The 12,551-nt window shown below is 47.8% G+C and overlaps 1 protein-coding gene across 6 annotated transcripts in view; it reads right to left on the bottom strand.

Moving 5' to 3' along the window:
• The window catches only part of LOC124013266 (CMP-N-acetylneuraminate-beta-galactosamide-alpha-2,3-sialyltransferase 4-like), a 48,887-nt gene that overhangs the window by 24,717 nt on the left and 11,619 nt on the right, over positions 1–12,551 (bottom strand). The gene's annotated exons all lie outside the window — the stretch shown is intronic.

Raw genomic sequence — 12,551 nt, 5'->3', positions numbered from 1 at the left:
TCTGGTAAGAAGAGTGGCGGGGGCGTATGCCTCATGACTAACGGGACATGGTGTGATGAAGGAAACATACAGGAACTCAACTCCTTCTGTTCACCTGATTTAGAATTCCTCACAATCAAATGTAGACCGCATTATCTTCCAAGAGAATTCTCTTCGATTATAATCACAGCCGTATATATCCCCCCTCAAGCAGACACATCGATGGCTCTGAACGAACTTTATTTAACTCTTTGCAAACTGGAAAACATTTATCCGGAGGCTGCATTCATTGTAGCTGGGGATTTTAACAAAGCCAATCTGAAAACAAGACTCCCTAAATTTTATCAGCATATCGATTGCGCAACCAGGGGTGGTAAAACCTTGGATCATTGTTACTCTAACTTCCGCGACGCATATAAGGCCCTGCCCCGCCCCCCTTTCGGAAAAGCTGACCACGACTCCATTTTGCTGATCCCTGCCTACAGGCAGAAATTAAAACAAGAGGCTCCCACGCTGAGGTCTGTCCAACGCTGGTCAGACCAAGCTGACTCTACACTCCAAGACTGCTTCCATCACGCGGACTGGGACATGTTTCGTATTGCGTCAGATGGGAATATTGACGAATACGCTGATTCGGTGTGCGAGTTCATTAGAACGTGCGTCGAAGATGTCGTTCCCATAGCAACGATAAAAACATTCCCTAACCAGAAACCGTGGATTGATTGTCATGTTTTGTCATTTATTATCTTGTCTTGTCCCTGTGCTTCCCATTCTATTCGTTTCCCTCTGCTGGTCTTATTAGGTTCTTTCCCTCTTTCTATCCCTCTCTCTCCCCCTCCCTCTCTCACTCTCTCGCTCTCTCTTCTCTCTATCGTTCCGTTCCTGCTCCCAGCTGTTCCTATTCCCCTAATCAATCATTTAGTCTTCCCACACCTGTTCCCGATCCTTTCCCCTGATTAGAGTCCCTATTTCTTCCTTTGTGTTCCGTTCCTGTCCTGTCGGTTCCTTGTCTAGAATTCACCGTGCTGTGTTTGTGTATCGCCCTGTCGTGTCGTGTTTTCCTCAGATGCTGCGTGGTGAGCAGGTGTCTGAGTCTGTCTGGTTCAAGTGCCTTCCCGAGGCAACCTGCTGTTCACCTGCTGTTCAAGATCGAGTCTCCAGTTTGTCCTCGTCATTTCGAGTGAAAGTTGTGTTTTTTGTTTGTATTTACTTTACTGGATTAAAGACTCTGTTTTCGCCAAGTCGCTTTTGGGTCCTCTTTCACCTGCATGACAGAAGGAACCGACCAAGGAATGGACCCAGCGACTTCAGACGCTCGTTACACTGCCGTCGAGATCCAAGGAGCCATGCTCGGCAGACACGAGCAGGAATTGTCTGCTGCTCGCCATGCCGTGGAGAACCTGGCCGCTCAGGTTTCCGACCTCTCTGGACAGTTCCAGAGTCTACGTCTCGTGCCACCTGTTACTTCCTGGCCTGCCGAGCCTCCAGAACCTAGGGTTAATAACCCACCTTGCTACTCCGGGCAGCCCACTGAGTGCCGCTCCTTTCTCACGCAGTGTGAGATTGTGTTCTCTCTCCAACCCAACACATACTCTAGAGAGAGAGCTCGGGTTGCTTACGTCATTTCACTCCTTACTGGCCGGGCTCGAGAATGGGGCACAGCTATCTGGGAGGCAAGGGCTGATTGCTCTAACAAGTTCCAGAACTTTAAAGAGGAGATGATTCGGGTTTTTGACCGTTCAGTTTTTGGTAGGGAGGCTTCTAGGGCCCTGGCTTCCTTATGCCAAGGTGAACGGTCCATAACGGATTATTCTATTGAGTTTCGCACTCTTGCTGCCTCTAGTGAGTGGAACGAGCCGGCGCTGCTCGCTCGTTTTCTGGAGGGACTCCACGCAGTGGTTAAGGATGAGATTCTCTCCCGGGAGGTTCCTTCAGATGTGGACTCTTTGATTGCTCTCGCCATCCGCATAGAACAACGGGTAGATCTTCGTCACCGGGCTCGTGGAAGAGAGCTCGCATCAACGGTGTTTCCCTGCTCCGCATCGCAACCATCTCCCTCCTCTGGCTCAGGGTCTGAGCCCATGCGGCTGGGAGGGATTCGCATCTCGACTAAGGAGAGGGAACGGAGGATCACCAACCGCCTGTGCCTCTATTGCGGAGTTGCTGGACATTTTGTTAATTCATGTCCAGTAAAAGCCAGAGCTCATCTGTAAGCGGAGGGCTACAGGTGAGCGCAACTACTCAAGTCTCTCCATCAAAATCCTGTACTACTTTGTCGGTCCATCTACGCTGGACCGGTTCGGGTGCTACATGTAGTGCCTTGATAGACTCTGGGGCTGAGGGTTGTTTCATGGACGAAGCATGGGTTCGGAAAGATGACATTCCTTTCAGAGAGTTAGAGAAGCCTACGCCCATGTTCGCCTTAGATGGTAGTCATCTTCCCAGTATCAGATTTGAGACACTACCTTTAACCCTCACAGTATCTGGTAACCACAGTGAGACTATTTCTTTTTTGATTTTTCGTTCACCGTTTACACCTGTTGTTTTGGGTCATCCCTGGCTAGTATGTCATAATCCTTCTATTAATTGGTCTAGTAATTCTATCCTATCCTGGAACGTTTCTTGTCATGTGAAGTGTTTAATGTCTGCCATCCCTCCCGTTTCTTCTGTCCCTACTTCTCAGGAGGAACCTGGCGATTTGACAGGAGTGCCGGAGGAATATCATGATCTGCGCACGGTCTTCAGTCGGTCCCGAGCCAACTCCCTTCCTCCTCACCGGTCGTATGATTGTAGTATTGATCTCCTTCCGGGGACCACTCCTCCTCGGGGTAGACTATACTCTCTGTCGGCTCCCGAACGTAAGGCTCTCGAGGATTATTTGTCTGTGTCTCTTGACGCCGGTACCATAGTGCCTTCTTCCTCTCCGGCCGGGGCGGGGTTCTTTTTGTTAAGAAGAAGGACGGTACTCTGCGCCCCTGCGTGGATTATCGAGGGCTGAATGACATAACGGTTAAGAATCGTTATCCGCTTCCCCTTATGTCATCAGCCTTCGAGATTCTGCAGGGAGCCAGGTGCTTTACTAAGTTGGACCTTCGTAACGCTTACCATCTCGTGCGCATCAGAGAGGGGGACGAGTGGAAAACGGCGTTTAACACTCCGTTAGGGCATTTTGAGTACCGGGTTCTGCCGTTTGGTCTCGCCAATGCGCCAGCTGTTTTTCAGGCTTTAGTTAATGATGTTCTGAGAGACATGCTGAACATCTTTGTTTTTGTCTATCTTGACGATATCCTGATTTTTTCTCCGTCACTCGAGATTCATGTTCAGCACGTTCGACGTGTTCTACAGCGCCTTTTAGAGAATTGTCTCTACGTAAAGTCTGAGAAGTGCTCTTTTCATGTCTCCTCCGTTACTTTTCTCGGTTCCGTTATTTCCGCTGAAGGCATTCAGATGGATTCCGCTAAGGTCCAAGCTGTCAGTGATTGGCCCGTTCCAAGGTCACGTGTCGAGTTGCAGCGCTTTTTAGGTTTCGCTAATTTCTATCGGCGTTTCATTCGTAATTTCGGTCAAGTTGCTGCCCCTCTCACAGCTCTTACTTCTGTCAAGACGTGTTTTAAGTGGTCCGGTTCCACCCAGGGAGCTTTTGATCTTCTAAAAGAACGTTTTACGTCCGCTCCTATCCTCGTTACTCCTGACGTCACTAGACAATTCATTGTCGAGGTTGACGCTTCAGAGGTAGGCGTGGGAGCCATTCTATCCCAGCGCTTCCAGTCTGACGATAAGGTTCATCCTTGCGCTTATTTTTCTCATCGCCTGTCGCCATCTGAGCGCAACTATGATGTGGGTAACCGTGAACTGCTCGCCATCCGCTTAGCCCTAGGCGAATGGCGACAGTGGTTGGAGGGGGCGACCGTTCCTTTTGTCGTTTGGACAGACCATAAGAACCTTGAGTACATCCGTTCTGCCAAACGACTTAATGCCCGTCAAGCTCGTTGGGCGTTGTTTTTCGCTCGTTTCGAGTTTGTGATTTCTTACCGTCCGGGTAGCAAGAACACCAAGCCTGATGCCTTATCCCGTCTGTTTAGTTCTTCTGTGGCTTCTACTGATCCCGAGGGATTCTTCCTTATGGGCGTGTTGTCGGGTTAACAGTCTGGGGAATTGAAAGACAGGTTAAGCAAGCACTCACGCACACTGCGTCGCCGCGCGCTTGTCCTAGTAACCTCCTTTTCGTTCCTGTTTCCACTCGTCTGACTGTTCTTCAGTGGGCTCACTCTGCCAAGTTAGCTGGTCATCCCGGTGTTCGAGGCACTCTTGCGTCTATTCGCCAGCGCTTTTGGTGGCCGACTCAGGAGCGTGACACGCGCCGTTTCGTGGCTGCTTGTTCGGACTGCGCGCAGACTAAGTCGGGTAACTCTCCTCCTGCCGGTCGTCTCAGACCGCTCCCCATTCCTTCTCGACCATGGTCTCACATCGCCCTAGACTTCATTACCGGTCTGCCTTTGTCTGCGGGGAAGACTGTGATTCTTACGGTTGTCGATAGGTTCTCTAAGGCGGCACATTTCATTCCCCTCGCTAAACTTCCTTCCGCTAAGGAGACGGCACAAATCATTATCGAGAATGTATTCAGAATTCATGGCCTCCCGTTAGACGCCGTTTCAGACAGAGGCCCGCAATTCACGTCACAGTTTTGGAGGGAGTTCTGTCGTTTGATTGGTGCGTCCGTCAGTCTCTCTTCCGGGTTTCATCCCCAGTCTAACGGTCAAGCAGAGAGGGCCAATCAGACGATTGGTCGCATACTACGCAGCCTTTCTTTCAGAAACCCTGCGTCTTGGGCAGAACAGCTCCCCTGGGCAGAATACGCTCACAATTCGCTTCCTTCGTCTGCTACCGGGTTATCTCCGTTTCAGAGTAGTCTGGGTTACCAGCCTCCTCTGTTCTCATCCCAGCTTGCCGAGTCCAGCGTTCCCTCCGCTCAAGCGTTTGTCCAACGTTGTGAGCGCACCTGGAGGAGGGTGAGGTCTGCACTTTGCCGTTACAGGGCACAGACTGTGAGAGCCGCCAATAAACGCAGGATTAAGAGTCCAAGGTATTGTTGCGGCCAGAGAGTGTGGCTTTCCACTCGCAACCTTCCTCTTACGACAGCTTCTCGTAAGTTGACTCCGCGGTTCATTGGTCCGTTCCGTGTCTCCCAGGTCGTCAATCCTGTCGCTGTGCGACTGCTTCTTCCGCGACATCTTCGTCGCGTCCATCCTGTCTTCCATGTCTCCTGTGTCAAGCCCTTTCTTCGCACCCCGTTCGTCTTCCCTCCCCCCTCCCGTCCTTGTCGAGAGCGCACCTATTTACAAGGTACATAAGATCATGGACATGCGTTCTCGGGGACGGGGTCACCAATACTTAGTGGATTGGGAGGGTTACGGTCCTGAGGAGAGGAGTTGGGTTCCGTCTCGGGACGTGCTGGACCGTTCACTCATTGATGATTTCCTCCGTTGCCGCCAGGATTCCTCCTCGAGTGCGCCAGGAGGCGCTCGGTGAGTGGGGGGGTACTGTCATGTTTTGTCATTTATTATCTTGTCTTGTCCCTGTGCTTCCCATTCTATTCGTTTCCCTCTGCTGGTCTTATTAGGTTCTTTCCCTCTTTCTATCCCTCTCTCTCCCCCTCCCTCTCTCACTCTCTCGCTCTCTCTTCTCTCTATCGTTCCGTTCCTGCTCCCAGCTGTTCCTATTCCCCTAATCAATCATTTAGTCTTCCCACACCTGTTCCCGATCCTTTCCCCTGATTAGAGTCCCTATTTCTTCCTTTGTGTTCCGTTCCTGTCCTGTCGGTTCCTTGTCTAGAATTCACCGTGCTGTGTTTGTGTATCGCCCTGTCGTGTCGTGTTTTCCTCAGATGCTGCGTGGTGAGCAGGTGTCTGAGTCTGTCTGGTTCAAGTGCCTTCCCGAGGCAACCTGCTGTTCACCTGCTGTTCAAGATCGAGTCTCCAGTTTGTCCTCGTCATTTCGAGTGAAAGTTGTGTTTTTTGTTTGTATTTACTTTACTGGATTAAAGACTCTGTTTTCGCCAAGTCGCTTTTGGGTCCTCTTTCACCTGCATGACATTGATGGCAGCATTCGCGTGAAACTGAAAGCGCGAACCACTGCTTTTAATCAGGGCAAGGTGTCTGGCAACATGACTGAATACAAACAGTGCAGCTATTCCCTCCGTAAGGCTATTAAACAAGCTAAGCGTCAGTACAGAGACAAAGTGGAATCTCAATTCAATGGCTCAGACACAAGAGGCATGTGGCAGGGTCTACAGTCAATCACGGACTACAAGATGAAATCCAGCCCAGTCACGGACCAGGATGTCTTGCTCCCAGGCAGACTAAATAACTTTTTTGCCCGCTTTGAGGACAATACAGTGCCACTGACACGGCCTGCAACGGAAACATGCGGTCTCTCCTTCACTGCAGCCGAGGTGAGTAAGACATTTAAACGTGTTAACCCTCGCAAGGCTGCAGGCCCAGACGGCATCCGCAGCCGCGCCCTCAGAGCATGCGCAGACCAGCTGGCCGGTGTGTTTACGGACATATTCAATCAATCCCTATACCAGTCTGCTGTTCCCACATGCTTCAAGAGGGCCACCATTGTTCCTGTTCCCAAGAAAGCTAAGGTAACTGAGCTAAACGACTACCGCCCCGTAGCACTCACTTCCGTCATCATGAAGTGCTTTGAGAGACTAGTCAAGGACCATATCACCTCCACCCTACCTGACACCCTAGACCCACTCCAATTTGCTTACCGCCCAAATAGGTCCACAGACGATGCAATCTCAACCACACTGCACACTGCCCTAACCCACCTGGACAAGAGGAATACCTATGTGAGAATGCTGTTCATCGACTACAGCTCGGCATTCAACACCATAGTACCCTCCAAGCTCGTCATCAAGCTCGAGACCCTGGGTCTCGACCCCGCCCTGTGCAACTGGGTACTGGACTTCCTGACGGGCCGCCCCCAGGTGGTGAGGGTAGGCAACAACATCTCCTCCCCGCTGATCCTCAACACGGGGGCCCCACAAGGGTGCGTTCTGAGCCCTCTCCTGTACTCCCTGTTCACCCACGACTGCGTGGCCACGCACGCCTCCAACTCAATCATCAAGTTTGCGGACGACACAACAGTGGTAGGCTTGATTACCAACAACGACGAGACGGCCTACAGGGAGGAGGTGAGGGCCCTCGGAGTGTGGTGTCAGGAAAATAACCTCACACTCAACGTCAACAAAACTAAGGAGATGATTGTGGACTTCAGGAAACAGCAGAGGGAACACCCCCCTATCCACATTGATGGAACAGTAGTGGAGAGGGTAGCTAGTTTTAAGTTCCTCGGCATACACATCACAGACAAACTGAATTGGTCCACTCACACTGACAGCGTCGTGAAGAAGGCGCAGCAGCGCCTACTCAACCTCAGGAGGCTGAAGAAATTCGGCTTGTCACCAAAAGCACTCACAAACTTCTACAGATGCACAATCGAGAGCATCCTGGCGGGCTGTATCACCGCCTGGTACGGCAACTGCTCCGCCCTCAACCGTAAGGCTCTCCAGAGGGTAGTGAGGACTGCACAACGCATCACCGGGGGCAAACTACCTGCCCTCCAGGACACCTACACCACCCGTTGTTACAGGAAGGCCATAAAGATCATCAAGGACATCAACCACCCGAACCACTGCCTGTTCACCCCGCTATCATCCAGAAGGCGAGGTCAGTACAGGTGCATCAAAGCTGGGACCGAGAGACTGAAAAACAGCTTCTATCTCAAGGCCATCAGACTGTTAAACAGCCACCACTAACACTGAGTGGCTGCTGCCAACACACTGTCATTGACACTGACCCAACTCCAGCCATTTTAATAATGGGAATTGATGGGAAATGATGTAAATATATCACTAGCCACTTTAAACAATGCTACCTTATATAATGTTACTTACCCTACATTATTCATCTCATATGCATATGTATATACTGTACTCTACATCATCGACTGCATCCTTATGTAACACATGTATCACTAGCCACTTTAACTATGCCACTTTGTTTACTTTGTCTACACACTCATCTCATATGTATATACTGTACTCGATACCATCTACTGTATGCTGCTCTGTACCATCACTCATTCATATATCCTTATGTACATGTTCCTTATCCCCTTACACTGTGTATAAGACAGTAGTTTTGGAATTGTTAGTTAGATTACTTGTTGGTTATCACTGCATTGTCGGAACTAGAAGCACAAGCATTTCGCTACACTCGCATTAACATCTGCTAACCATGTGTATGTGACAAATAAAATTTGATTTGATTTGATTTGAATTTATGTCCCTCTAACTGCCCTGAATGCCTCTGCTGATCCTACAGCTATTGTATGCAGCAATCATGTGCCTCTGAACCAGATTTATGCTGTTTGTACTAGGTGGTGTGCCCTAGTAGGAAGGCCACTGTGTGCAGCTCACCCTGCACTAACATAAATAACATGAGCATATCTACTTCTGCTAAGCTTCCCAGTAAAAGCAATGAAAAGCATCACAGAACAGAGCTCAAAACAGCCCATGTTAACATATGTAGCTTAAGAAACATGGTTCATGAAATGAATAACTGGCTAGTAACAGATGACATTCATATTCTGACTATCTCTGAAACTCACTTAGATAATACATTTGATGATACAGTGGTAGCAATACAACGTTATAACATTTACAGAAAATGTGCCTAAAATCAGTATCCAGATCCATCGGATGTAGTGATCACAATATAGTAATCATATATAGGAAAACCAAAGTTCCAAAGGCTGGGTCTAATATAGTGTATAAGAGGACATTCAATTAATGTTTTAGTGATTCCTATGTTATTGATGTAAATAATATTTGTTGGTCTGTGGTGTGTCATGAGATGCAAACAAACGCTGCACTTAACACATTTGCAAAATTGCTTATCCCAATTACTAATAGGCATGCACCCAATAAGAAAATGACTAAAACTATTCAATCATCGTGATTGATAAGGAAGCGAAAAATTATGGTTGAGAGGGATGAGGCAAAAGTAATGGCAAATAAGTCTGGCTGCACAACCGACTGGCAAAAATACTGCAAGTTGAGAAATCATGTCACTAAACTGAATCAAAAGTAGAAACTACATGATGAAACAAAGATAAATGACATAAAGAATGATAGTACAAAGCCTTAGAGCACCTTGAATTAATTTTTAAAAAGGCAAACGCTTATTCATCACAAAACCGACAGATATTGCCAACTACTTGATTAACTAATTATTTTTTTCATTGGCAAGATTAGCAAACTTAGGCATATGACATGCCAACAACAACCGCTGATACGACAAATCCAAGTATATCGGAACAAATTATGAAAGACAAACCTGTTACCAACCCTAAGTAAAGTTTTGAAAAAAATGTGTTTGACCAGATACAATGCTATTTTACAGTAAACAATTTGACAACAGACTTTCATCACCCTTGTAGGGAAGGACATTCAACAAGCACAGCACTTACACAAATGACTGATGATTGGCTGAGAGAAACTGATGATAAAAAGATTGTGAGGATGTTATGTTAGACTTCAGTGCAGCTTTTGACATTACCCATCATAGTCTGCTGCTGGAAAAACATATATGTTATGGTTTTACATCGCCTGCTATATTGTGGATAAAGAGTCACCTGTCTAACAGAATACAGAAGGTGTTCTGCAAGAAGCACCAGTGACACGGTCTATAAAAAAATGGTCAGATGAAGAAGATGCTAAACTACAGGACTGCTTTGCTATCACAGACTGGAACATGTTCCAGGATTCTTCCGATGACATTGAGGAGTACACCACATCAGTCACTTGCTTTATCAATAAGTGCATTGACGACGTCGTCCCCACAGTGACTGTACGTACATACCCTAACCAGAAGCCATGGATTACAGGCAACATTCATACTGAACTAAAGGGTAGAGCTGCCACTTTCAAGGTGTGGGACACTAACCCGGAAGCTTACAAGAAATCCCGCTATGCCCTGCGACGAACCATCAAACTGGCAAAGCGTCAATACAGGGTCAAGATTGAATCATACTACACTGGCTCCAACGCTCGTCCGATGTGGCAGGGCTTGCAAACTATTACAGACTACAAAGGGAAGCACAGCAGCAAGCTGCCCAGTGACACGAGCCTACCAGACGAGCTAAATCACTTCTATGGTCTACGTTTTGATCGTCCTTTAACCCTTTGTTACCCTTGTGCTCTGACACTTTGTGTGGATCGGGTGCAGGAACGTAGCGAACAGGTTGATTGTAGCGGTAGTCATTTCGATGGTGACGTACTTTACAGTTATTTTGACCGCGGAGGTTATTGGAATCGTGGTTTCGTGGTAGAAACCGTTGTTGAAACCGTCAACGCTCCAATACCTAATAATGCACCCTCTAACTGGAGTGAGTGCTCATGGTCAAACTTCAAAACCGAGTGGTCAGGGCTCTTAGCGTTGTGAAATTTTGATGCCTCAAAAGCTGTGCTTGCAATCTCTCTGAGTTGTAAGATAGGCAAGCCAACGTGGGCTGCAGGGCCCAAGTAGGTAATGACGGTGGGATACATGTTTGATAGAATCATTTGTTTGAATGGTAACAGCTCTTCCATTCCTGTTTCAGTGAGTAGGCCAAAGTAAGCTGAACGAAGCCTATGATAATAAGCTTGTGGGTGTTTGTTCCGAGCTTGTTTGACGATGTTAGCCAGTTAGCTATCATGTTTGCGAGACGCAAAACCACTGAATTCTAATTTCAAAGCTATGGCAAGTTTAACGTAGTCATTTAGCACGTGTTGATTGAACCCCGTCACGTGTCTATTTGATTTCGCTTCAACAGGTAAACTCTGTCAGAACCCGTAGCATCCGGTTAGCCATCCAATGCGTCCTCTATGTCAGCTAGGAACGTCTCAGTATCGGTTGGCTGACTTGGAACAGCATCAAAGGTGGGGAAATTCTTTACCAGTTTGTCAAGGTATTCTGAGACAAGCGGGCGGAGAGGTTTGGCTTCCTCCCGTGGGAAAATTGGGGCCGAAAGGCCAAGAGGAGAAGCCAAGCTTTGGCTTTGTTGGCAAAGAGGCACCATATTACTCAGTGTCGAATGGTCAAGAGGAGAAGACTGAGGGACACATGAGGGAGGCAGTTCCAGAGATAGCAGAATTTTGTGTGAGGGGGAACCCACAATCTATACCCAGAAAAGGCCACGTCATGACAACACCTTGCTATATTGTTAGCTAGCTAACTACAGCTACTGACACAGATTGTAATTTTGCTATGTTTTGGGCTTAATTTCATACAAGCATATCTTCGTCCACATTACCTCACCTCGCTGCCACTCCACGATTACTTTTGGCGTTTTTAAAAAGGAGGCAAGAGAGGACGGAGGACAGGACACAGGATTTTAGCAAATTCAACTGCGAAAAGGCCTGTGTACCAAACCACCACCATTCTCAATGTGTTCCTCCCTCTGAGGTCCTACCGTAGTAGTGTTGTCGTGTTTGGGAGTCTAGACACTACAGCTTGCCAGCAGGCCTTGGTCAACCCGCAGAGGGAAGGAGAGGGAGCGACTGTGATAGTACTGGGAGTCTGCCTGGAGGTTCTGGATCAAGTCCGAAAGCAGGTGGGCATGCTCCACCCCACAGCCCGGGGCCTTGTAGCTCAGGGCGGTGAAGTGGATGTGGAAGTGGTAGTAGGAACAACTGGTAGTGGAGGTGCACCTTCAGCTTACTGGCTGCCAAATAAACAGTCAGTAGTCCTAGGAAAAGTAAGTCCCATCCCTCTAACAATCGCAATACGCTCAACAAGCAAGGTATAAATATATCCTATAAATCACATTGGCTACGGATGCCTGTCTGCATCAAACTTTAAACATTTCATCAACTATTAACTTAGGTCCGCCTGAAGCTTGAGCTAGTGAACTTGCAACATTGTATAAAATATTCTGGGCTCTCAGAGTTTCCTGCACCAGTGAGCTTGGGACAGACACATCTGTAGGCTATTTGCGCAAGGGATAAGAAACAGTGCTTGACTTGGGCAGGAGTTCACCAGAGCTGAGTACCGGCACCTCAATTGTTCTACTGCTTGAGCTCTTGTTCCTCCTATAGAATATTAGCTCAAAGGTAATGTGGAGCTCCTGCACCTACATATGAACAGTACCAGCACCCAAAATGAGTACCGGAATCTATTTCAGTCCAAGTCAAGCACTGATAAGAAGTAATCAGGTAGGCCTATTTTATGACGTTTCCTCTGGATCAGAACATTACATTTTCACATTTCACGCTGAGTGGTTATCGAGTGGTTATCGAAAGGGAGAGGTGGAAAGATTTTTCAAATACATTGAGGAACTATTGTAATTCTAAATAATGTTCAAACATACTATGTTTGCTTGCTGTTTGAGGTGAAGTAAACATTACTTTGAGAAGCTCCACAGGTGGTGGTATGTTAAGCCAATCAGAAATACTATCAGATCCCCAAATGGGCACATTTATATGCCTCCATTTGCGCACAGGCCAGGTAGCCTATAGGCCT

The sequence above is a fragment of the Oncorhynchus gorbuscha genome, linkage group LG02 (assembly GCF_021184085.1).
Source record: "Oncorhynchus gorbuscha isolate QuinsamMale2020 ecotype Even-year linkage group LG02, OgorEven_v1.0, whole genome shotgun sequence".
Classification (NCBI taxonomy): domain Eukaryota; kingdom Metazoa; phylum Chordata; class Actinopteri; order Salmoniformes; family Salmonidae; genus Oncorhynchus; species Oncorhynchus gorbuscha.
This window is presented reverse-complemented; position numbering and strand designations above follow the sequence as displayed.